Source organism: Globicephala melas, chromosome 1, assembly GCF_963455315.2.
Source record: "Globicephala melas chromosome 1, mGloMel1.2, whole genome shotgun sequence".
Classification (NCBI taxonomy): Eukaryota; Metazoa; Chordata; class Mammalia; order Artiodactyla; family Delphinidae; genus Globicephala; species Globicephala melas.
This window is the reverse complement of record NC_083314.1, coordinates 55,505,317-55,533,071: the sequence shown is the minus strand read 5'-3', so window position 1 is coordinate 55,533,071 and position 27,755 is coordinate 55,505,317. Positions and strand designations below refer to the sequence as shown.

The 27,755-nt window shown below is 37.7% G+C and overlaps 1 protein-coding gene across 4 annotated transcripts in view; it reads right to left on the bottom strand.

The window, feature by feature from the left end:
• Positions 1 to 24,256, bottom strand: part of RC3H1 (ring finger and CCCH-type domains 1) — a 90,015-nt gene extending 65,759 nt beyond the window's left edge. For 3 of the 4 annotated variants that reach the window (XM_030875435.2, XM_060296146.1, XM_060296144.1), the window contains exon 1: positions 23,953 to 24,237. The gene's annotated coding sequence lies outside the window, so the exon portion shown is untranslated. Of the gene's footprint in view, positions 1 to 23,952 lie in introns of all 4 variants that reach the window. The other variant, XM_060296140.1, reaches the window with a different exon arrangement.
• Positions 24,257 to 27,755: the final 3,499 nt, after the last annotated feature.

Genomic DNA, 27,755 nt, shown 5'->3' with positions numbered 1-27,755 from the left:
TAACTTCCCCCCAAAAATATACATTTTTACACCAGTAGGTGGGTGCATAGACAGCATTTAAAAGGTTGTTTTATTTGCCTTCTTCATGTCATTGATAGGAGCTACAATACAGAATCTGACATTTGACATTTTACTACGTCATCCCAACTTCTAAGTTCTGATTAAAACTCAAAAGAAAAATCTCTATACTTTTATGTTAATAAAATTAATCAATATGATCATTAGACTTTTTTCAGAGCTTATTTCTTTTTTAAAAAGAAATAAGATCTTATCAGAGTAAGAAAATTATTTCCATGAACAGTAAACAATAAGACCAGTGACTCATTCCACCAGCTAAGTGACTAGTTTGCAGACATCAAACTCTAAGTCTCGTAGCTGCCTTGTAGTTACTCAATTCAAATCCATGCCTCTGCAAAATAACAAACAACTACATGTTGTGAGCCTTAAGGTTTAAGCGTGATTAAACCAATTCCCAAAGAGCTACTACAGACAAAATTATGATGACACGATGCATAACAGAGCTTGGGTTTCTGAAAGTAAATCATGTGTCAGGCCTTATGCTAGGTGTTTTCAGGTGCTTCTCTCATTTAAATGTCTACCACAAATCTAAACCACAATACAAATCACCACCAGTAACCAGTTATTTGTTAAGCACCAACTAGGTGTCAGCACTTTCAGTGCTCTATATACTGTATCTAATTAAGTAAATGTTCACCACAATATTGTAATGTAATTATTATCTCCATTTTAAAGATAAAGAATCCAAAATTCAGAGAATTACCCAAAGACATAAAGCTAGTAAGTGGCAGGACTATGATTCAAACTCAGTCCAGCCTAACTCACAAGCTGGTACTTTTAAATTCTGTAATCTGTGCCACTTACAGGTGAAAGTTAATACTCATTAAGGCAAGGGAGCTTTTAGGGGTGATGGAAATGTTCTAAAATTGAATTGTGTTGATGGTTGCACAATTCTGAAAATTTTCTAAGCATCACTGAACTGTGCACTTAAAATAAGTAAATTTTACAGTATGTAAATTATACTTTAATAAAACTGTTAAATAGTCATTAAACGCTTTTTATAAACTCTTAGTTTTCAAATTTTTAATGTAATTTTTGCGGTGCGCGGGCCTCTCACTGTTGCGGCCCCTCCCGCTGCGGAGCACAGGCTGTGGATGCGCAGGCTCAGCAGCCATGGCTCACGGGCCCAGACACTCCGCAGCACGCGGTATCCTCCTTGGACCGGGGCACAAACCCGCGTCCCCTGCATCGGCAGGCGGACTCTCAACCACTGTGCCACCAGGGAAGCCCTAATGTAATAATTTAAAAATATAAAGACACCTTTCAGATTGTTCTATGAGCACAGCAATAACCCTACTAAATAAATTATACTTGCTTTGAAGATTTCATTTAAATGTTACAAACTGACATTTTAAAAATTGTTAAAAAGTTATTACTTACCATCTCCTCTATTAAGGTTCATTTTATGTGTCTCTGATTTAGAGGAAGAAATATGAAAATTGAAATGCATCAAGTATCTACTCTGGCCTAGTCACTCCTCTGAGGCATTTTTATACCAATTTTATACCTGTTTTGAGCTTCAGCAGCATTAAATAATTTGCCCAAAGCTAATAAATTTTTGAGCTGAAACTAAAACTCAGTTCTTATGTGAATTTAAAGTGTAAGTTGCCCTGAGTAAGATATTACATCAAACAAACAAAACCTTATTGTCTCTACGAAGAAAATCTTGGATCTCCTTTGATCCCATCCTACCCCATGAGATGCGTTTAACTATTATTTTTGGCCTTAACTTAATTTGCCATTTCTCTGGGACACTTCCATAGCAACCAACAAGCAGGGAAACATCAGAGAAGAGAAAAATGTTAACTATCTTGAAAAATAAAGTTAAAGCAGAAAATAAAAACAAAAAGAATAAAAATAAATGAAGGCTTATTATAACACTACTCAGTGTTATAATTCTCAGCAGAGTATTAATTAATTTACAGATGAAACAGTGTGATTTTTGGATGTTCAAGGTTTTTCCAGCAATAATACCCTGTGAAGACCCAATTTTGATTGTAAAAATACTTCTTCCTAAAATAAACGGATTGAATTGTAACCCTATATTGTACACATCATCCTAGATATAAATAACTTAATACACGAATGTCAGTACAAATATTGACAAATACTTGGGACAAGTATAAAGAGAAGGGCTTCTGATTTAGAGGAGGAAACACCTGGAAAATAGAACTTGCTAAAGAAGGGTTGAGAAAGCTACAAAGGGCTAATTTAGGTGGCTTACTTTCCTAGTGTTCAGAAAGACAAAAAGAAACACATCTACCTCCAACCTAATGCCAAATTTAGAAGAAGAAACAGTAAGGAAGAATAAAACCATTCACAGAGAAAATTCCTGATCTGAAGTTGAAACACTGCAAGTGAAGGACAGTTTCTAACTTTGTGTACATAGTTTGAAGCTCCAGGTTTCTCTTCTACGTATAGCAAAGTTCCACACTGTGTGTAAAATGTACTCCACTGAATAGGACATCAGAGTTATTAAAGAGGTAGTAGAACGAAAAGGCCAGACTCAAAAGCATCATCTTCAAAGGAACTGTGAGGCAGTAGGCAGGGAAAGTGACCTGTTATAGCAAAACATGAAAAGGTTATTTTTTCAGTTTTTGCATTAATATTCTGCTGAATATTACATACACTGTATGTAAATATGTCCTCACCATTTAGTGGCAGTCCAAACATCAAGGACGTTATAAGAACTAATAACCAAAATCAGACATTTTGGAATACGCTAAGCATTTTAGTTGATCTGTTATCATGTCAACTGCTTTCAAATTAAATGCAAGTGTCTGAAAATTGTTTTCTTTGTGAAAATTGATCTCTTCTTAATAATAACACTTGCTAAAAAACAATAACAACACCAATAACAATGCATAGGAACTGTTTTGAGCTCTTTCTATGTATTAATTCATTTTACTCTAAAAATTAAATATCCTAAAAAAAAGAAAAAGAAAATAAGCTTAAAAAAAAAGAAAGAAAACTGATGCCTGCTTAATTAAGGCTCTTTTCTAAACCATAAAGATAACTCACTCCCAATACAAGATACATGAATAAAATTTGAAGGCTAGGCCAAATATTTAAACAAGACTTTAAATAGTTTCTCAGGTCACATTTTGAAATCCATCCTCCTGCTAGAATAACGGCTCCTTTTTAAGGAGGAAGTTTGCTCCACCTATCCCCAGAAGTTATCTTGAAACACAATGACAAATCTGATTGGCAAGTCCTCAGTAATCTTGAATGTAGGGGAAAATGGTCACAATGAAAAGAAAACTTAACTTGTCTCATAAATTTATATTTCAGATTGTTAAATACTAATCTATAAAGCTCCTGAGAAATCCAGTGAAACTGAGACATTTTAAGACAGAGGTCCCCAACCCCCAGGCCACAGACTGGTGCTGGTCTGTGGCCTGTTAGGAACTGGGCCACACAGCAGGAGGTGAGTGGCAAGCAAGCGAGTGAAGCTTCATCTGTATTTACAGCCACTCTCCATTGCTTGCATTACCACCTGAGCTCCACCTCCTGTCAGATCAGCAGCAACATTAGATTCTCATAGGAGCACAAACCCTACTGTGAACTGCACACGCGAGAGATCTAGGTTGCACGCTCCTTATGAGAATCTAATGCCTGATGATCTGAGGTGGAGTTGAGATGGTGATGCTAGCGCCGGGGAGCGGCTGCAAATATAGATTATCATTAGCAGAGAGGTCTGACTGTACAGAAACCATAATAAATCAACTGCTTTCAGATTCATATCAAAACAATATCAGAGACTTCCCTGGTGGCGCAGTGGTTAAGGATCTGCCTGCCAATGCAGGGGACACAGGTTCAAGCCCCGGTCCAGGAAGATCCCACATCCCGTGGAACAAGCAAGCCAGTGCGCCACAACTACCGAGCCTGCACTCTAGAGCCTGCGAGTCACAACTACTGAGCCCACGCACCACAACTATTGAAGCCCAGGCACTCTAGGGCCTGTGCTCCGCAACAAGAGAAGCCACCGCAATAAGAAGCCCGTGCACCACAATGAAGAGTAGCCCCCGCTTGCTGCAACTAGAGAAAGCCCACATGCAACATCGAAGATGCAATGCAGCCAAAAAATAAAAATAAATAAATTAAAAAAAATATAAAACCCTATCAGTGAGTGGCAAGTGAAAACGAGCTCGGGGCTCCCACTGATTCTGCATTATGGTGAGTTGTAAAATTATTTCATTATATATTATAATATAATGATAATAGAAATAAAGTGCACAGTAAATGTAATGTGATTGAACCATCCCAAACCCACCCCCCCCACCCGGTTTGTGGAAAAATTGTCTTCCACGAAACTGGTCCCTGGTGCCAAAAAGGTTGGGGACTGCTGTTTTAAGGGACAACACTAATATTCTGTTTTTTCAATGTATCCCAATTTACTAGTTCTTTCCTCACCAGCATGCTTAAATGTTTCTGCAGAGGAGCTAAAAAAACCCAAAAACTAGAAACAAAACCAAAAACATACCACATTTCTATCTCCACCCTGTCTTATTTAATCAAAAAAAAAAAAAAGTCACTCAATCCCTGTCCCTGTTCCTGTCTTCTTCTAGTCTCTATTCTCTTCTCCCACACCTTTCAGTTTGCAAACTATCACTTTATTCCAACCACGATTTTGAAACTATTCTTAACAAGTATATCAACAACCTTCTTATGAAATACAACAGTCACATCTCAGTCCTTATCTCCTTTCTTTCTATACAGCATTTAATAATGCTGACCAGTTACTCCTGCAAATGCTGTCCCTCTGGGGCTTCTATAACAGCACACTGTCCAGGTATTCCACTAATTAACAGGCCACTCCTTACGTGTCCCTGTTGAAGGCTTCTCCTTCTCTGCCCATCCTTGGAATATATGTGGCTCTTCAGAATTCCTTCCTCAATTCTCTTCTCTACAAAATTTCCCTCAGTGACTTCAACTATTTTCAACTTTCGACTACCAACTAGATACTGATGACTTCCAAAAGTTCAAGCCTCTCTTCTGAGTGCCAGGGTCACATAACCAGTTGGCTACTAGTCATCCATGTCCAACTGGGGTCTCAAACCATCTCAACTTTACCAAACTTTTTGTTCCCTATGTTAATGATTGAGCGACTTACTTGTTGACAGAAGCATAGGGAACATCCTTCACTATTCACTTTTCCTCAAACCTGCTCCCCCCCTCAACTAATCAGTCATCATGTCCCATTCATTTTATTTCTTTTATGTTTCTTGAAACCTTCCCATCCATTCCTAAATCCTTACATTAGGCTGCCAATCTCTCTTACCTGGATTACTGTGACAATTTCTTATGTGGTATCCATGTTAAAGGTATCCTCAACAGAGAAAGCCACTACTTGCTAGACTGTAAGTTCCTTAAAATCAGAGAATGTCTTGGGTTTTCTTCCTCTCTTGCTGTTTTCTCTATGGTTCTAATACAGAAGAAGCCAGACAATATACATTAGCAAAGCTATCAAACTGGAATATTTATGTTTTTGCCAATAGAAAGTCAACTGGGCTAACAGAAAGCTGCTAGGGAAGGAACCTAGGGCCTTTCCAAAAGTAACATGCACAGATAAACAAAAATATATAACACAAGAATAACACTATAAACCAACTAGACTTGAAAGACATCCACAGAATGCTCAGTACAACAACAGGGGAATTATTTTCAAGTGCTTACAGAACATTCTCCAAGATAGATCATATGCTAGACCGTAAAACAAGTCTCAATAAATTTAAAAGGATTGAAATCATAAACATTATAGTCTCTGCATACAATGGAATGAAATTACAAACAGAAAATAACTTTAACTCACAAATACAGGGAAATTAAACAACATACTGCTAAATAACCAGTAAGTCAAAGAAGAAATCAAAAGGGAAATTAGAAAATACTTTGAAATGAATGAAAATGAAGACACACCATACCAAAACTCATGGGATGCAACCAAAGCAAGGCTTAGATGGATATTTATAGCTTTAACTGTTTATATTAAAAAAGAAGAAAGTCTCAAATCAATAGTCTTACTTTCCACCTTAAGCACTGGGGAAAAAAGATACCTAACATCAGCAACATGATGACAAATTCTCTGTGGCCAAAATATAAACTCTGAATTTAATATTATTAGCAAGTGATGCCAATTTTAGATGATTTCTTCCCTAAACACTACAAAACAGAAACTTATAAACAAAAGACATTAAAAGCTTAAAAACCCAAGTATTCTTATATCCCAAACAGTTTAATATTAATTAGTTTATGAGGTGTAAATGCAATTTTTAAAAATCTTGACAGTTCCTTTTTACAATGAACACACACATTTCCACTTTGGAAGAGGGAGGTGGGGAGATAACTCAAGGCTTAGGTACCCAAATATAAAACCTAGGTTTTCGTTTTATATTTTAAGCAGACAACTTCTAATATGAGCAAATGAGTCTTAATACATCAAAGCTGGCAAACAGAGGAAAAACTTCTCAATTTTCGTTATCTTTCAGAGGGCCTCTGGGACACCACTTATTAGTAGCAAACTATGCTGGCATTCCTATCTTTGAAGGAGATTATCACAGGTTCAGGTAATAAGTGAGCAATACAAGCAAATGGAGATTTAAAGGAATGGCAAATTCTAAAATAACAATAGAATTTACTATGGGTCAAAACATTCTAAAAACTTAAAGTGCATTATCTTTTTTTTTTGCATTAACTTTTAATACTCATAATAACCTTGCAAAATATTATCACACCCTTGAGAAAATCAGGGCCCAGAAAAGTTAAGCAATGTTCTTAAGGTCTCACAGCCAGTAAGGGGTAGAGTTGAGATTCCAACCCAGGTTTGTCTAACTTTACTATTTTAAGACCTTCTCTTTAGGTTTCTTAATCATTTGTTGTGGTAGTCTGCAAGGATGGCCACAATTCCCCCCATCCCTGTAGCTATGCCCCTTTGTAATTTGACTTTGCTGCTCTTTCTATCAAGAGATAGAATCTTTTCCCCCACACTTTGAATCTGGGTGGCCTTGACTTATTTTGAATACTGTAGTTGAATATAGCATTAGTGATGTTTGGAGAGCTTCACAGCATAGGCCTCAAGAAACCTTGCAACTTCCACTCTTGGAACATGGTGCCACTATGTGAGAAGGCTTGAGCTAGACCTGAGCTGAGACCAACAGAACAGAGAAAAACTGTCCCAGCTCAGACCCCTAGAACAATCAGCCCCAATTTTAGCTGCCAGATGAATGAAGCTGCATGAGTGACCTCAGTGTAGACCAGCAGCAGAACCACCTGTGGCTAACTTAGCCCCATGCACTAACTCAGAATTGTAAGCAAATAAAATGGTTGTTGTTTTAAGCCACTAAGTTTTGGGGTGGTTTGTTAATCAATAATAGATATCTGATTGTTTATATAATCAAGACACAATTTTACATTTATAAATTTCATCATAGCCTTTTGAGAAAAGAGTAATACTGAATGAAAAACTGACACTGGAATGTGAAAGGTTCCCTCAGTTGAATTACAAAGTTTTCATAGAATGAATCTATTCTCTTTTTTTAAGGCCTAAAAATTACTAATATATATAAGTACCTTCACAAACACAACATGCCTAAATTTAGCTCCTTATTCTTGCAGCATAAATTATCAGCAACTACAGGGAAGAGCATTCAAATGTACCAAAACGGTAATATTTTCAAAGCACAGCATGGATAACAAATCCTTTAGACTTAAAAATACGTACTACTGGGCTTCCCTGGTGGCGCAGTGGTTGAGAGTCCGCCTGCCGATGCAGGGACACGGGTTCATGCCCCGGTCTGGGAGGCTCCCACATGCCACGGAGCGGCTGGGCCCGTGAGCCATGGCCTCTGAGCCTGCGCGTCTGGAGCCTGTGCTCCGCAGCGGGAGAGGCCACAACAGTGAGAGGCCCGCGTACCGCAAAAAAAAAAAAAAAAAAAAAAAAAAGTACTACTTAGGCTCAATTTAAATCTATCTGAAACTTCGTATTACATTCTAACCGAATATAAATTGTCATCTGTGTAACAGTCCTCCATGTCGACGTGCCAGGGCAGCACTATTAACTCTTAATATTGAAAATGATTCAAATACTCCCAAGTTGTTGGTCTTTACTGGTTACGATATAAAGAAAAACTTAACCTCCCTTACCAGTATCACCTTAGTCATCTTCAGCAAGTTATAATTGTTTTCACCTACCTACAACTTCTTTATATACTCCTCAAATCTTTCCCCCTCTATCCCAAAACTGTGGGAGGGGGGAGTGGGATTTGAGTGCTAAGCACTTACAAATCATCTCATTCAATCCTCAAACAACCTTCTGAGATATCTCCTCTACTTTATCGATGAAGGAAAGAAAGAAAACTGAAAACAGTTACTTGGATAATTTAGTGATCTAGTCGTAATTTGAACCTACACTTGTCCAACTCCAAATCCTGTACTTTTCCCACTGTCTTCCAACTTTCAGCAGCTGTAATTTTTTTTTTTTTTTTTTTTTTTTCCCAGTACGCGGGCCTCTCACTGTTGTGGCCTCTCCAGTTGCAGAGCACAGGCTCCAGATGCGCAGGCTCAGCGGCCATGGCTCACGGGCCCAGCCTCTCCGCGGCATGTGGGATCTTCCCAGACTGGGGCACAAACCCATGTCCCCTGCATCGGCAGGCGGACTCTCAACGACTGCGCCACCAGGGAAGCCCTAATCTTAATCTTATAAATATTTTAAGATACTTAATGTATTGAAATATAACATACACACATAAAAAGTATACAGATCAAGAGTGTTCAGCTCAATGAACATAGTAAGCAAAGTGAGCATACTTGTATACTCAAGATATAGAACATTACCAGCACCCCAGAAAGTCCCCTCACCATCCCTCCCAATCATTATCTCTTTATTCTTCCTCAAAGGCCACTACTATCCTAACTTCTAATGCTATAGATTACTTTTACCTGTTTTAAAATTCTATGTAATGAATCATCAGTATGTGTTTTGTATTTTGGCTTCTTTCACTCAACATATTTGTTAGATTGTTCTACATTTATATCACTAAGCTGTTACAAAACACTCCAGTTCAATCTACCACAGTTAGAAAGCTACCCTTCATGAACTCAATTTTGGAGTAGTGATGACACTTGGATTTGGAATGTAGCAGATTTCTGGTGCTGAACTGGAAGAAAAAAAACAAGTATCAATAACAAAAACTGGGAACAAAGAATTCCCTCTTTACTCAAGAAAACAAAGCAGCACATGTGTCACACTAATAGCCCCTACTGCTTTACTTTTACTTGTTTCTGCTTTTTTTCTGAGGGAGCTTGTGTCCTAGACTTCCTTGTGGCACTTGGTAGATACCATAGGGCTCTGACTGATTCTAGAACAGGACAGCAAAGAGAAAACATGCAGATTATTCAGAATAGGCAAGCTGCATATGGAGCATACTTCTTTTGCAATGGTTGGGTGATAATGTAGTGTATACTATGACCTAGGGAATTTTTGTGTTAAAGATATAATCTAACATATTTAATAATAGTAAAATAACAATAATGTTAGTATTATTAAACTGTCCCCATAATCTACTGGCCAAGGTTTAAGGACATTTTTTTATCACTGTTTATTTTTATGGAATATGCCTGAAAGAATTCCAACTATTTCCAATGATTTTCAATTGCGCATACTTGAAAAATAATGCTTAAAAAGAAAAAAAAAAGGATAGACTCATTTTCCATTTTAGAACTACTTCTAGACTGTCATCCCAGACAATATTTCATTTTGATTTTAAAAGAATGAACGAATTGCTACATGGAGTCCAAACACAGAAGCCTATAATAATGTATGTCATTTACACATATCAAGTGGTTTGAAACAGTTATATAAATTGTAGGAAGATATTTTGCTGTTCCCAAGTAGTAGCTACTGTTAGAGAACCTATTGATTTGTTGCTACAATGTCAGAATTAAACATAAAACACTTCCTCCAATATATGTAACGAAGATCTTTTAAGGTATAAATTCGTCCTTAGGTTTATGTAGTGTATTACAGGGAAGAGAGGATAAAAGAATGGGACAAGCCTAACTGCTGTGGGTTTCCACAATAAACAAATAAATCTACTATTATTACACTCTATTCTTTGGTAAAATAGGGAGCCTTGCTTTCTTATCTTAAATTACGAACAATTTGTCCCGCTCTTCTCCTAACCCTGAACCTTTTTCCCATTTCCCTACACATATTACTATGTGAATTCCCTTAGGGAAGGCCTTACTTGATCACCTTATTTAAAATTGATCCCTCAACCCTAATCACACTACCACCACAATCTGTGCTTCCCATCTCTTTCCTGATTAATTTTTCTCCACAATACTTCTCACCATCCAATATGCTTTATTTTAGTTATTTTGTTACAGTGTGGACCCACCACTACTAAAATGTAAGCTCCATGAAGACAGGGATTTTCAACTGTTTCTATCTCTAATCTTTTTTGAGTATATTTTATATGACAGGCACTATTCTAAATTTTGCATGCATTATCTCAGTCCTCACTATGACCCTATTATTAGATATTACATATCATTATATCTTAATTTTAGAGTTGAAGAAACTGAGCACAAACCTTAGGTAATATGTGCAAGGTCACATGGTAATTAACTTGTCCCTATTTTTTTTAACTTGTAATTCCTTCTGTAGCCTTCGTTTCTTTAGTTACATCACTATACAACTTGACACTCAATGTACACACCTGGTAATCTGGTAATCATCCTAGATTACGTCCTCTTCTACCTCTATTAAAATTTTCTATTATCTCTTAAATCTATATCTTCCTTTCCATCTCTACTTCCCTGATTGAAGTTTGTGTTCATTCATTCAAAAATTACTTACTGAACACCTACCATGTGCCAGACAGTGTCTTAGGATCTAAAGATGTAGCCCTGAATGAAACAAAGTCCCTGCTCTCATACAGCATACAGTCTCTCTCACCTGGATCACACAGGAACCTTTTAACTGATCTCTGTCTCTAGCTTTGTTCTTGCCTTCATCCACACTCCTCACAGCTGCTGGTCATTCACTTATGGTTTTCTTCTATGACAAAAAACTCAATAAAAAAAAGGACAATAGGGCTTCTCTGGTGGCGCAGTCGTTAAGAATCCACCTGCTGATGCAGGGGCCACGAGTTCGAGCCCTGGCCCGGAAAGATCCCACATGCCATGGAGCAACTAAGCCCATGAGCCACAACTACTGAGCCCACGCACCACAACTACTGAAGTCCACGTGCCTAGAGCCCGTGCTCCACAACAAGAGAAGCCACCATGATGAGAAGCCCGCACATCGCAAGGAAGAGTAGCCCCTACCCACTGCAACTAGAGAAAGCCTGCACGCAGCAACGAAGACCCAACGCAGCCAAAAATAAAATTAAAATAAAATAAGTAAATTTTAAAAAAAGGACAATAGACTTGAAAGATCCTCTTTCACAAAAGAGGGTATCAAAATGGCCAATAAGTGTATAATACGCTTATTTAAGAGTCATAAGATGTCATTACTCACAAGGGAAATTTAAATTACGATGACAATGGGAATCTACTACATGCCTACCAGAATGGCTAAAAAAAAGTTTACTGACCATACCAAGTATTAAAGATGATATGAGCATACGAAATTCTCATACAATGCTGACAGCAGTGTGAATTGGTACATTCACTTTGGAAAACTGGGAGTATCTCCTTAGGCTAAACCAAAGTCTACTAATGACCCATAAATTCCACTGCTATGTATTTATATGAGAGGAATGACTAAGTATGTCCACCAAAAATCTTATGCAGTAATGTTCATAACAACTTTATTCATAAAAAGCCAAAAATAAACTGCAAACAACCCAAATGTCCATCAACAAAATGCATAAACTGTGATAAGTTCATATAATGGAATACTATACAGCAATGATAAAAATAAAACAATTGGTCCACTGTTACATATAACAGGGACACATTTCACAGATATTACAATGTACAAAGCCAGATACAAAATAGCACCTACTGTAGAATTTAATTTATAGAGGAAGCATAAAGAAGACATGATGCATGATTTCATTTAAGAAGAGGCAAAACAGACTACAGTGCTAGAAGTCAGAATTAACTCTTAGGAAAGCTAAGAGGCAGTAGAGAGTGTACTGTCTGGGAAAGAGTAGAAAGAATTCTTGGGTGTTAGAAACATTGCATATCTTGATCTGGGTGGTGGTTACACAAGTGTATATATGTAAAAAGTAATCAAGATCTACCGCTATGATTTTTGCCCTTTAGTGCATGTATTTTGTTATCTCAAGTTAAAAAACAAACAATATCAACAAAAACTCTTAGGGACTTCCCTGGTGGTACAGTGGTTAAGAATCCACCTGCCAATGCAGGGGACACAGGTTCGAGCCCTGGTCTGGGAAGATCTCACATGCCGTGGAGTAACTAAGTCCGTGCACTACAACTACTGAGGCTGCACTCTAGAGCCTGCAAGCCACAACCACTGAGCTCATGTGCCACAACTACTGAAGCCCGCATGCCTAGAGCCCATGCTCCGCAACGAGAAGCCTATGCACCGCAACAAAGAGTAGCCCATGCTCGCCACAACTAGAGAAAGCCCGCGTGTGGCAATGAAGACCCAACGCAGCCAAAACTAACTAACTAACTAAATAAATAAATAAATAAAAATTTTAAAAACCCCTTAGATGTTGCCTTAGCAGAGTCAATCCCAAGTGCTTGAACATGCCATACAAGATCCCCGGGATGTGGCCCCCACCTACTTCTCCAGCTTTATTTTTCACCACCATCTGCCTCGTATTTTATACTCTAGCAACAAAAGTATGAAGGTTTCCCTGTATACAAGATATTCTTTTTCACTCTAGGTCTTCTTTGGCTCAAGTATTCCCCTAAATCTGGGATGTTAAACCCCTATTCATCCTTTAAGTCACATTCAACTCAGGAAGCTCTTTCAAGAAATCTTTTTATAGCCCAGTGTATATTAGGTTGCCCCTCTGATGTTCCCAATACATTCTAAACTCTTTCTATAAGAGGAAGTCCATACTGTTGTATGCTGTTGTATGGCATATATTTGTTCAACAATTTTAAATGACTGAAAAATATCACTACTTGATTGTAGCAAGTTTCATATTTCTAAAGATAGTGTTGGACAATTCACATAAAAGGTAAGAGAGCTGAATCTATCATCACAAGACGAGTTCAATCTTTTTTTTTTTTTGCGGTACGCGGGCCTCTCACTGTTGTGGCCTCTCCCGTTGCAGAGCACAGGCTCCGGATGCTCAGGCCCAGCAGCCCTGGCTTGGACCCAGACACTCTGTGGCATGTAGGATCTTCCCGGACTGGGGCACGAATCCGTGTCCCCTGCATCGGCAGGCGGATTCTCAACCACTACGCCACCAGGGAAGCCCGAGTTCAATTTTTTAATGCAGGTACTTAATCTTCAGAAGATAGTATACCTCCAAAATTAACCACATTCTTAAAACTACCTATAAGCGAGGTAAAGCTAAAAGTGAAGTGACAGATTAAAAAGATAAGGATAAAGAAACTAATCTGAAAAGGCTACATATTGCATGAGTCCAACTATACAATATTATATATTCCACATAAACATATAAAAAGACGTTCTACATCATATGTTATCAGGGACATGCAAATTAAAACAATGTGATACCACCACACACTATTAGAATGGCCAAAATTTGGAACACGGACAACACCAAATGTTGACCAAGATGTGGCGCCAACAGGAACTCTCATTCATTGCAGATAGGAATGCAAAATCGGGCAACCACTTTGAAAAAGTTTGACATTGTCTTACAAAACTAAACATACTCTTACCATACGATCCAGCAATCACTCTCCTTGATATTTACTCAAAGGAGCTGAAAACTTGTATCTACACAAAAACCTGCACATGGATATTTATAGCAGCTTTATTCATAATTGTAAAACTTGTAAGCAACCAACCAAGATGTCCACCAGTGGTACAACCAGACAATGGAATATTATTCAGTACTAAAAAAGAAATGAGCTATCAAATCACGAAGAGACATGTAAGAAACTTAAATGCATATTGTATGATTCCAACTATAGGACACTTTGGAAAAGGCAAAACTATGGAGACAATAAAAAGATCAGTGGATGCTAGAAGCTGGGGTGAGGAAGGATGAATATGCAGAGCAAAGAGGATTTTTAAACCAATGAAAATATTCTGTATGGTACTATAATAATGGATACCTGTCATTATACATTTGTGCAAATCCACAGAATGTATAACACCGAGAGTGAACCCTAACATAAACTATGGACTTTAAGCATCAATGTAAGTTCATCAATTGTAATTAACGTACCACTCTGGCAGTGGATGTTGATAATAAGGGTGGCTATGCATGTGTGGAGGCAGCTGAGTATGCAGGAAATCTTTGTACCTTCTTCTCAATTTTACTGTGAACCCAAGACTGCTCTAAAACAAACAAATCAACCAACCAACCAACCAAGTCTTTTAAAAACAAAAAAGAATACTAAAAAAAAAAATCAACAAGTGAACCTGAAATCTCTCTCAAAAATGGAGATTCTATTGACAGGATTTTGCTCCCCACCCATTCTTTCCCCTCTGCCCCTCACCATTTTGTCATGATACACTTAAGATGCTTAAAGTTTTAACACTCTGAGAACAATGAATTAAATAATGCACGTCAATCACTATGGGAATAGGTACTACAACTTCAATATTCAAAGATGCTTTCATGACATTATCTGTTCTAAGCTTTGTGATATTCCAAGTTACTCTTACATGCTTTTAAAGAGTTTTAAATATTACATTTTCTATTCTAAGGATTTTATTATTTCAAAAAACCCTCTCTCTCTCCTGCCCTCATTTTTTCTAACGCAGTAGAAAGAGAATATATTGGAAGGGACTTTTGTGCCCTTATGAGATTTTGTCAACTGCAAACCTACATAATAAAATGGCATTTCTGAAAAAACTGACTCAGATAACTCATAACTCAGCTTTTCTAAATATATGGAGAGCCTTATGTTTTAAAAAAGTTTTTAATAAATTTAAAGAGAGGACAGATTCGAGCAAAGAGTGACAGTTTTAATCAAAACAGTAATTAATGTAAAAGCTGACATATAAAACATGGGTTTTAAGAGCAGTAATTATAGGGAAAGCATTTCAAAATGAAGTTTAAAATTCTGGCTTTTTTTTTTTTTTAAATACAGTACTTAAACATGGAAGACAACTACTCTTTAACAGAATGTCTCCACAAAAATGAACTTTTGAGCAAGCATAACCAGTATACAGAGAAGATCAAATCAAGACCTTACACAGTATAGCTATTTTCAGCAAAAGTAGAGGTAAAGCTTACCCCAAAATAAAGGCAAAAGAGCTCTGGAAACTTTAACATGATAATTTAAATAATGTTTAAGAAAGTACAAGTTCATGTGGTAACCAAATTGGATTTTACAAAGTATTTGAATAGAATACAAATGTAAATCAGTACCAATAGAGAATTTTGGATGGCAACAATGTTCAGTTAAATTCTATTCACCCTTACCAGGCAATTCATATTAGTACAGGCAATTAATTTTTATTATGTAAAGTGGGTCACACACAGAAGAAAAAATATTTTTCCATAATAACTGAATTAGAGAAATAAGATAAATTTCTTATTTAAGATAAGAAATAAGATAAACTTCTTCATTTCAAGTTCTACTTTTTTAAAGAATGAGTACATTAGTATTTATTAAATCTATAGCTATAGCCTCTATAGTTTTGATTTATAGTATTTTAAATTACATAGTACATAATCAAACAGTCCCCAATAATCTCTTCAAAAGTGACCGCAACTTTAAAATTAATTGTAAAAGCATCCCAACTAGTGGAGATCCCAAGAGAACTAGAAAAAGGAGTTCTAGATTCTAATCTCAACTCTGCCAGTTATTAGCTCTGAGACCTGTTCATCTCTGATAAATATTCAAAAGGTTTAGAGAAAAAATAAGAAAGAAAAAGATGACTCCAGATTTTAGGGACAAGAAGCGTGGAGTAAAAGATGATGCCCTGAGAAGAAACCATATTATAATGGACAGTATCTGGAAAGGCTGATTCTTTGGAGGGAGTAAAGGATTTTAAATTATGTCAAGTTTAGGATTGCTGGCAGCACAAGCAAAAACATTGAAAAGGTAGGCTTAGGACAAATTGAGGCCATGTAAATGGTAAGTTCTCTGTGAGAGTGAATATAAATGGAGAACGGGACTTTGGTTTATATCAGCATTCTTCAATAGAACTTCCTGAGATGATGGAAATGTGCTATATCTGCATTTTCCAATATGGTAGCCACTAGCCACATGTGGCTATTGAGCCCCTGAAATGTGGCTGGTGCAACTGAGGAATTTAAAATTTTGATTTTAATTAATTAAAACTTAAGTTTATCCATACAACAGAGTACTATTTAGCAATAAAAAGAAATGAGCTATCAAGTCACAGAGAGACATGGAAGAACCTTAAATGTACATTGCTAAGTGAAAGAAGACAATCTCACCCATAGAACTGTACAACACAAAGAGTGAACTGTAATGTAAACTATGGACTTTAGTTAATAATTTGTCAATATTGGTTTATCAATTATAACAAATGTAAGATGTTAACAGAAATAACTGTGGGGGAAGGTATATATGGAAATTATACCTTCAGTGCAATTTTTCTATAAACCTAAAACTGCTCTAAAAAAAATCCATTAAAAATTTTAAATTTAAGTAGTCACATGTAGCTAGTGGCTGATATTAAACAGCACAGGTCCATATTAATGAAAGACTGATGTGGAAAGAAAATGAGAACGGTATTTCATTTCTGACCACCAACTCCATAAATACACAAAGTTTAATTGTATCTTGAATACTAACAATTGACAGCAGAAAATTTTCAAATATTCTAGATGAATATCTTTCTAAAGTGATTTTTGTTAAACAAAATTTAAGGAAGAAAACAACATTTATTGAATGGGTACTATACTATAGATATATGTTAACTCATTTAAATTGCAAAACAATCCTTTCAAAGAAGATATTACCATTTCTGGTTTTAGAGATGAAGAATCATAAAGCTTATGTGATAAAAGATGGGAACTTAGATACATCTGACTCCAAAGTGTATGTTCTAATATATTCTTTATATAGTTTTATGATTCCCAAAATCAAAAACATAAGTGAATTTTCCCTCAATGAATCTATCATCAGGAACAACAGGTTATATAGCAGAATACATTAATTAATGATATACTCAGAGTCTAAAAAAATGTCCCTGTATTAAACTGTCCCATGCTAATGTGATTTTTACCTCATTACCCTTCTTGCTGTCCATATTACCTAGAGTACCTTTACTCCCACATCTAATTTGCATGTTTTAATCTGCTGTGAAATTAGAAAACAGATTAAATTCTGCTGTGAAAATATCAAGCTTCTTTGAATTATGTACAGAGCAAGAGAGGTTCTAAGCCAGTGCCTTAGTGTAGATGATTTAGTTCATTAACTTTGTGATAAAGGTCTTTTTGTCTACTTCTTATTCTAAATTGGTATCAGGTTAGATGACATACTGTTCTATAATAAAGCTAAGAATATAATGATCCTGTTTCATTCACATATGTTCCACTAAACCATACTTTCAAGCATAGATCTCTAAACTTAACCTCATTTAAAGATGTTATTTTATGATTAAATGTATTAATTTAGTACACTAGCTTTCTAATAAATTACTGTTAAAGATTAATCAGATGTATATAAACATAGAAATATTAATATTTACAGAGTTGATATTTCCTGAAAAAAGTCAGTATTAAAGAAAAGCAGGAATTTTACTGCACTGAGTTCTAAATATTTGTTATAATTCTTTCCATCACTTTTTAAGTTGTTCTTATAACTAAATTTAATAGTTAAATAAAATTTTCCTAAAAGGGGGGAAATTAGTATCAAAATTTAAATTCTTCCCGACTTAGAGCTTCTGTATCTGTAAAATATTACAAATCTTTAATAGTAACATAAAATCTGTATTTCACTTCTCACCATAAATGTTAAGATTTAAATTTAATTAGGGGAAGTACCTAATTTTGAATTTAAGTCAAAGATGAAAGAAAAAAAGCCTGTTTATTTTCTCCCTCAATCAAACAAACAATTTAAAAAAGCTACAAACCAACTGCTTCTGTTAACAGTGTCTATGTTTTGGAGGGAGTCAGGTATAGACCCAAGACCAAGGATTCAAAGATTTATTCAACAAGCAGAGTGTCAGGCAAATCATAACTCTAAACAGGCTCAAAGATTAGCTGAATAAAAGTAATAAAGTTAGGGGACTTTCCTGGTGGTCCAGTGGTTAAGTATCCGTCTTCCAATGCAGGGGATGCAGGTTCGACCTCTGGTCGGGGCACTAAGATCCCACATGACAAGAGGCAAATAACCCCACGCGCTGCAACTACAGAGCCCACGCGCCACAACTAGAGAGCCCATGCACTCTGGAGCCCATGTGCCACGACTACTGAGCCTGTGTGCTCTGGAGCCCGCGTGCCACAGCTAGAGAGAAACCCATGTGCCATAGCTAGAGAGAAGCCTGTGCGCCACAACAAAAGATTCCTGCGTGCCGCAACTAAGACCCGACGGAGCCAAAAACAAAAAAAAAAACAAAAAAAAACAAAAAAAGTAATACAGTTAGATTCATACAGATTAAAGAGTTTCAATCTAACAATCATTTTCTAATATAACCTCATATAAGTCCTTGTCTATTAATATTCCAAGTTTCTTCTATATATTAAGAAAAAACAAAAGCCAAACAAGCTATAGATAAGACTATTCATTGCTCACATTTGTATAGAACATTAAAACTTAGTTAATTCTCACAACTCAACGAGGAAATACTAATGAGTCTGAGAGCTTAAGTACAACTTCTTTGGAGTGATCAAGATGAAAAGTTCGAACTGCTGTGACTTTCAACTTTTCTTCCATAAAGAATCCCTGGCAGCATGCCTACTGTAATTAGAGAATAATGTAAAGAATGAGGTGGTTTTTGATTCCTAACAATCATATCCCAAAGTTTTTTCCTGCAATTTCAATTATACATAGCACTCTTGCTCAATCTTGGCTCAAAATCATTTTAGGTAATATTCATAAAGACAGAAAGTAGAATGGTGGTTGCCAGGGACTGGGGGAGAGGGGGATGGGGAGTAACTGCTCAATGGGCACAAGAGTTTCCTTTTGGGGTGATAAAATGTTTTGGAACTTGATAAAGGTAGTGGTTGCACAACATTGTGAATGTACTGCCAATGAACTGTTCACTTTAAAATGGTTAATTTTATGTTATGCAATTTAAACCTCCATTTAAAAAAAAATTTATGTTAAGATTTATAGACCACTGTAGAACTCTTCTTCAAAAACACTGCTACCACATTCAAATGCTATTTAGATCTTGGAGATATTTAGAAAAAAATGCATTACAAACTAAATTATTACCTTATATGCACAGTAATGGGTGTGTACTGATATCAGTGCTAAAATGCTTGACAAACATCAAACATACATTTATAAACAATCTCAAATAAATATAAATGAACCTTAAGACATTTATTCCTCTAGGGCAGAACATAATTTGAGTCAGTTCAACTGTGCATGTAAGATGAACTCAAATTTTTTACTAGAATTCTTTTCTCAAACCTCAATCAGGAAAATATTGTGAACTGATAAGAAATGTCTAACATTACATAAAGAATAAATAAGAATATAAGAAGTAAACAGACACAAATCTGACCAATAATGGATATAAATAAATATGCTAAAGCTAACTGTCTTGGAGATGTAGCACAACATCACTTCAGATTAAGTAAACTTCACACTTGAAAATGTATAGAATCGGGACTTCCCTGGCGGTGCAGTGGTTAAGACTCCATGCTCCCAATGCAGGGGGCTGGAGTTCGATCCCTGCTCAGGGAACTAGATCCCACATGCATGCAGCAACTAAGAGTTCGCACGCCACAACTAAGACCTGGCGCAACCAAATAAAAATAAATAAATAAATAAATATTTAAAAAAAGAGAAAACGTATAGAATCAACATTAAAAAACTTTGGAGTAAGAAAAATTCCTTTATATAAATGGCTGAAAAATTAATATTATGCTATAACCTCCAAGGCTAGTCCAAATCCAGTATAGACTCCAGGATTAAACAAAAAAGAAGGTGATCTTAAAGAAGATCCTAACCAACAGGCTGATTTTGAAATCTGTGACTGTTCTGATGCAGGTCAATTTGAGAATTTAAATCCACTTGAATCCAATCCCAAAGAATACCTCAACTCCTGAGCATGGACATAGCCAAAACTAAACCAGGTCAGTATACCCTGCCAAGGAACATCCTGCTCCGAAGTGTCCACCAAACAAGGATCACTTATCAGTTTATTCTTCACTTTACTGGGTGCCAACCATTGGCAAGATATATGTTAGAGTGGACTGATTAGACTCCACCAAACTCCATTTCAAGCTCTAAAATCTGGAGATAGAAAATACTGCATAATTCTAAATGGTCTAAGGCTTTAAAAAATTATAAATGAAGAATTCCAAATGTTAGCTGACCTGACTTAACACTACCGAATGCTACTAAAGTCATTTTAAAACTTCCCTAAGGGCCTTCCCTGGTGGCAAAGTGGTTAAACTCTGCTTGCCAATGTAGGGGACGCGGGTTCAAGCCCTGGTCCAGGAAGATCCCACATGCCATGGAGCAACTAAGCCCATGAGCCACAACTACTGAGCCTGTGCTCTAGAGCTCGTGAGCCACAACTACTGAGCCCGCATGCCACAACTACTGGAGCCCACGCTCCACAACAAGAGAAGCCACTGCAATGAGAAGTCCACGCACCGCAACGAAGAGTAGCCCCCGCTCGCCGCAACTAGAGAAGTCCTGCGTGCAGCAATGAAGACCAAATGCAGCCAAAAATAAATAAATAATTAAAAAAATAAAATAAAAAAATAAAACTTTCCTAAGTATTTATTTCAAAGGTACAACTTAGCTAACTGCTTATATAACAAATTAAAGCCATGAAACAATTACAGCAATACCACAAATCTGCCCTATGTAAACGGTATGAGTTTCTATATTTACGGCATTCAGATCTGCTAAAAGCAAATATAAGTGCTTCTTTTGTTAATTCACAAGAGTAAATACGTTCTCAAACTTATAAGTGAATAATTTGGCAGTGTAAAAATAATGATAATAGAAAAGATATTAGAGCTGAAGGCAAGCACAGTATTACAAAACACAGTTCATGGTTTTTTAAAAAAAAGGAATCCGTAAATACAGGAGATGCTTCAAAGTTTAACCTTGGGACATATGGCAGCAGTAGCAATAGTAAAGCATCTAATTTGTGTCACAAGACTTCGGTTTGAGTAAGCTTTTTTGCCTATTAATTAAGCGGCCTTTTTGCTAGTTATAGCTACTTAGCTTCTCCTAAGCCTCAGATTCTTCCTATATTACAGACTAATTAGGAGGAATAAATGAGAATATTTTTACTCATTTAACAAATGTACTTTGAAAAATTGTTATTTAAAATTTTTTATGTACAAAAAAAACCCTTTCAAATTTCTCCAAATGAAACAAACATATATTAACTTTTAATATTACCGAGAAAATACAAATCTAATTTTTAAGCTATGGTCCCAAAACTTCTTGGAAGGAAATTCTTAAATATTACTTGAGAAAATCTGAACTGACATAATCGGAATAAACACTGATATTGAAGACATAACAATTGAGGGATCACATCTTAAAACAGTCTGACACAAATAAAAACAGAATTCAATATCAAGCATAAATTGGGACCCAGACTCAATGACTGCTGGGTCAGCATCTAATTTCAAACACAAAACCTTAACACTTAAAAATCTTTGTTTTTAGGAAAATGATGAGGTAAATTAGTCCTTGACACAACATAAGATTTGTTTTCACAACAAAGCACACTGACCACTTACAAATTCATACATTACTACAATTATTCTAATAGGCTTAGAGTCACAGATAAATTTAAGTTATCATTATGAGATAGAGTTTACTTGCATTCTGTACCAACTAACAAAATTCAGCCAAAAAAATTGATTGATTAAATCATGACTTTGAATACTTAAAAAAAAGTCCCTTTTGAAATTTATTTCCAGAAAATTCACATCAGCAGAAGCCATGTGAAAGTTGTTCTTTCCCCACTACCTAAAAAGTCAAAACATCCACATTATTTATACTAGGCTTAAAATGAAAGTCATTCATATTCATCCATTATACTTCAATCCTAAGGAACAATAAAACAGTCCAACCTCCACGTTTATCCAATTTCTAGTCTACTTACTGTCAACTTTTGTGGAAGAACCAAGGCCCAGTGCCTCCCATTAAACTTCATATAACCTTAAAACGCTCTGAATTACAACAGATAGGGACAATTCTAATTAGAAATTCACCTTAAAAATGGGTGAAAGATATTAACTGGCATTTTATCTGCCCAGCACAGGTCCTTTTAAGAACACAAACTAAACGGACCACGCAATTTAATATTAAACAGTGGAAAGCAGTCTTTTGGAGACATCCAAACAATCTTAATATAAATTCTCCATACGTATAGAAACTGACATAGAAATAACTTGGATAATTTTCCCCTTCACTTGGAAAGGTACATGGTAGATGTCTTGAGAAATTAAGTTTAGGAGAAATAGTAGTTAACTGTTGAAGTTTCAGAAATCACTATGCAGGGCAACTATAATGAGGAGCTGTCTCTTTTTCAGCCTAAACATTCAATACAGAACAGTTGTTCCTAGTTTTGAAAATTGTAAAAAAGGACAAGAAGTTCTAGCCTGGAGACGAAGCTCTTCTGTCTCCTGAAAAAATGCTTCATTAGGTCCATTTTATGCTAGTTAACATTGTTTCTTATGCGGCACATTAATAATTCACAACGGTTCCTTTGAAGAAAAAAGTTCTATTCAAACATTACAATTTGTCTTCGCGTTGCCAGCAAGCGGCTTTGTTTCCAGTTTCAGGGACTATTCTGGGATGTCAAGAGTTACATTATCTACTGTTCCAAAAGAGCCCTAGTTCCACTCTCACCGGGACGTGGGCAAAACTGATGTTTAGAGAGAACTGATGCCTAGAAATGTTTAAAGAGGAACATCCTTCAGCCCTCTATCTCTCTCCATCCCTTGATAATCACATTTTACCTGGCAGAATTGTTGGTGTTGCTGCACTTAAATTTTTTTGAAAAACACCTGCAAACACAACCTCCCTAGCGCCGCCAGGAAGAAAAAAAGACTATCGGGCTCGATCTGCAGTAGCTCCAGGGAAACAGACATCGTAAAACCCACTTGGCCGAAGAACCGGAGTGCTTAAGGGGGGAGGAGGAGGGAGCAGCCTTGAGGTGCAGGCGGCGCCTGTTTACAGACGCCCTCACTTCCCCCACCCCCACAGACTGGGGGTCCAAAAAGCATTTCCCGAGCGCACTCTGCTCCCGCCAAGGTCCTCGGACGAACAGCGGGGCTGGGCAGCCCTGTGGCCCCCTCCCTCTGGCCGAAGCCTCCCTCGCCCTCCCCTCGACCAGGGCGGCGTCTGCACCTCCCCACGGCCTACCCACCCCGGCAGGCCCTCCAGGCGGCACGCGGAGGCCCGAGGCCTAAAGGACGCCGGGCACTGACAAGCCCCTCGGCCGCCGGCGGGGCCTGAGGCCGGGCGGGCGGACGCTACGGCCGAGGAGCCGAGGGCGGCCGAGGACAGCCCCTGCCCCGCCGCGGCTGCCTATTGTTTCCGACGGAGGCCGGGCCGCAGCCGCCCGGCTCCCCACGCCGCTGCCGCCGCCGCCGCCTGCCGCTCGCTCACCGCGCTGGTCCGAGCAGCAGCTCCTCTCAGCTCCGAGTCCCCGCGGCCGTCGCCACCGCCGCGGCAGCCACCGCCGCCGCCAATGCCACCGTCGACTCTGACTCTGTCCCAGGCCGCCGGACAACGGCCGCCGCTGCCACCGCCAGCGCCGCCTCCGGCCTCCCACCTGCTGCTGAGGCTGCTCCTGCAGCAGGGGCCATCTTGTTGGTCTGCCTCCTCTTCCTCCTCCTCCTCCTCCTCCGCCCCGTCGCTCGTTGTCCTCGTCCCCTTCCTCTTCCTCGGGCTCCGGCCCGCCCCAGAGACTGGGGCGGACACCAGAGTGAGGCCCCTCCTTCCAGGGGCGGGGCAAGCAGACGGGCGGGGCGGGCGCGGGAGCAAACCTCTGAGTCACCGGCCACCAACGCCCGGGAGGGAGGGTGGTGTCGCTTACCGCCTGGACCCGGAGCGCACCACCCCCTGAGCAGAAGAACTGGTCCACCAGCGCCTCGGCGCCCAGCGGGCAAGTGGCCAGATGGTGAATTGGAAAATTTCTGACGTTTCCATCCAATCCCGCGCTTACCTCTCCCCCTTGGCTTTCTCTTAGCCTCGTCCCTCTGCTCTTGTTTCTTTTTCACATCTCTCCTCCTCCACCCCAGAAGAATTTGTTCTTATCCTGTTTTATCCTGGTTCTTGATCACACCAGCTTTGCCCTAGTCATTTCCCTCACAGACTACCCCAAAGAGTTCAGCTTCCCAGCAGGGGTAAACAGCCCAAAGGCCTGGACACTCACTGCCCCAAAACGTCTCTCCAGGCCTATGAGACCAATTAAGAGCTGTCTGGGGCAGGACAGAAAAAGATTCAGCCCTTAGAAGAGCTATTGGATCTAAAGCTAACCTTATGATTATTTGAAGTTTCTTCTCCATTATGGAAAAGAAGCCATTTTCATTTTGGGTAAAATGGGAGTCCCCTTTCAAGACAATTCGGTTTAGCCAAACCCTTGCTTTTAAGAAAGGAGAGAAATGGAATTCTTTTCATACCATACAGTCCTAATTTCAAAATAAATCGTTTAGAATAGAGGAGAGAGATGGTCCTCAAGTAAGCACCCAGCTAATACTCTTGTTCATTATCACCCTCCCCCTGCTTTTTTTTTTGTTTTTTCTTCAGGTCTGGCCAAGTGAGCAGAGATTTCGCTTTCCTGTCCTTTCTTCATTGCATACATCCCCAATACCAAGAGAAGTACTATATTTAGAGAAGCTTCTGCTTTTAAGGTGATAAATTCAATTACTGTAACAGCTAGTGTTCCTATATTATTTGTAAATAATATATCACACACCTTCCTAAACTCTAAGCAGGGAAGAGTTCTTTTTAGTTGCTAACACCCTCCTGCTACTCAGATTTCAGCTTCTTTTAGAAGACCTATTGATGTTTTTCTGCTGATTGGAATTTACTCTCTTTGAAGTGGGCTAAATCTGTAACCATCTCTTCAACCCGCTAAATAGTAACCCCAGTCCTACAAAGAGCAAATTTCTAGCTACCATGGAGGGATTAGGTTAGTGTGTGCTAATCTAAAGGCTATCCCTCAGCCAGGCCTCAGTCCCCTGCTGGGAAAAAAACAGATTAATCTGTTCCTCCAGTTTTTCCTCCTCCTCCCTTCTCACTCCTAGGGAACCTTCCACAACAGAAGGTTTTAGCGGCTGTTGCTAGGCAAACATGCCAACTTCCCTGTTTAGGTGAGGAAACTTTCAATAGAATCAACCTAGATAATATAATTTCTTTGAACTATTAGTAGTTACACCTCAACAGGTAGACCCCCTTCAATGTTCCCTTAAAAAAATATGATTTTTAAGTTAAATTTGTTTTTATTTCATAAATATTTCAGTTAAAAATAAGGTTAAAATGGAGGGGCTTCCCAAAATTCATTTTAATGGTATAATTAAACAAAAATTTGGCAAAAAAAGGAGAAGAGCAGCTCTGAAGAAAACACTTAAGTGTTTGCAATAAAAACTAATCTACAAAAAGTCATTTCTATGCTTTGAACTCCCCAGATAAGGTAGACATATAAGTTACAGTGAATAATTTATCCCTTGAGACTGAGTCTATTTAGAAGAAAGATAATATGGTTATTCAGTGAAAAAAAAAAGATATTCTGGGTTTTATTCCCAAATTAACTCTGTAAAAATTTTAGGTGGTGAATTAAGCTCTTTTTTCCTGATTTTGCTGTTTAAAATTTTTGCTATGTTATTGTTAAATAATAGTGACAGTTTTTAGGATGTTGAGAGTTAATATGAATATTAAATAATTATGTTAAAATTTAAATTATATTTAGCTTCTAAAGTCTTAAAATTGTATAATTTGTTTTCATCCAGTGAAATTTGTATTAATACAGCAAAATAGTGCCTGAGAAGTACCTTAAGCTAAGCTAACTAAGAATGAATTACTAAAGACAAACAGCTTAAATGTCTCATAGTCATTTGTGCTTAGAAATCACTATTTTGTAGCTTTAACACAATTTAAACAATTTGGTTTTATTTTATATTTTATTATCTAGTTCTAGAAATTTAGACTCTGCCTCGGCCTCCACCACTGATATACTATGAAAATTAAATGCATCATTTCATGTAAAGGATTTAGAACAGCACATGGCACATAGTAAGTACTCAAATGTTTTTTAAAAACCCATTTTAGGTATGTCATTACAGTCTTTAGTTTCTTTTTTTTTTTTTTTTTCCTACTTAAAGATGTATTTTTGTTTTTGTTTTTGTTTCTTGCGGTATGCGGGCCTCTCACTGTTGTGGCCTACTCCCGTTGTGGAGCACAGGCTCCGGACGCACAGGCTCAGCGGCCATGGCTCACGGGCCCAGCCGCTCCGCGGCATGTGGGATCTTCCCGGACTGGGGCAGGAACCTGTGTCCCCTGCATCGGCAGGCGGACTATCAACCACTGCGCCACCAGGGAAGCCCAGTCTTTAGTTTCTTGATCAGTCAATTAAGGATGACAAGTAACCAAATACAGTTTTGCTCTTAGCATGAACCCTAAAAAAAAATTAATGCTAATAAGGCCTTATGAATCTTTTAAATGTATTTTCTGATATACCTGTACTATAATGTTCTTCCTTTGATTATTTATTTATTTAGAATAGCCTATGCTTTTTCGTTTATGCTAAGTGATTTTTTAACTTACCACATGCTTTCAAATTGCTCTGGAATGTGTAATTATCAACCTAAAGCATTAGTTGTCGTATAGGACTAGAAAAGACCTAAGATACCAACCCACTTACTGCGACAGCTGAAACAGAGACTAAGAAAAGTTAGATCATGTATCTGCACAACTCTTTGTTATAGATAAACGCCATGTTATTGAGGAGGGGGTCAGAGAGTGGGAAGGAGTGGAATAGGAGGAAAAAATTCAAAAATGAATGAGTCACGTGTCCCTGCCTTGAAGAAATGTTAACAATCTAGTACAAGGAATACAATGAGAAGTACATGTCAACTACTAGAGTACAAAATAGCTTGGTGATTATTGCATTAAAAAGTATAAAGTTCTATGAAAGTTAAAAGGAAAAGCTAGTAGGAATCTTTATTCTAATATCATAGAACATACCTTTTAACAGATGTCAATACAATGTATTAGATCTGTACCCGGAGGCATACAAGTACAATCAGCTTTTAATACAGGGCTAATTGGAGGATATGAGAATAGAGTTTGGATTAACTCTATTAAAGTACAGCTAGGCCCTGAGACTTCTCCAGTGTGAATCATTTATGTATGGGGAGGGAATGACATCCTCAAACAGGAACACATGCACAAAATAGGGGGTACTGGAG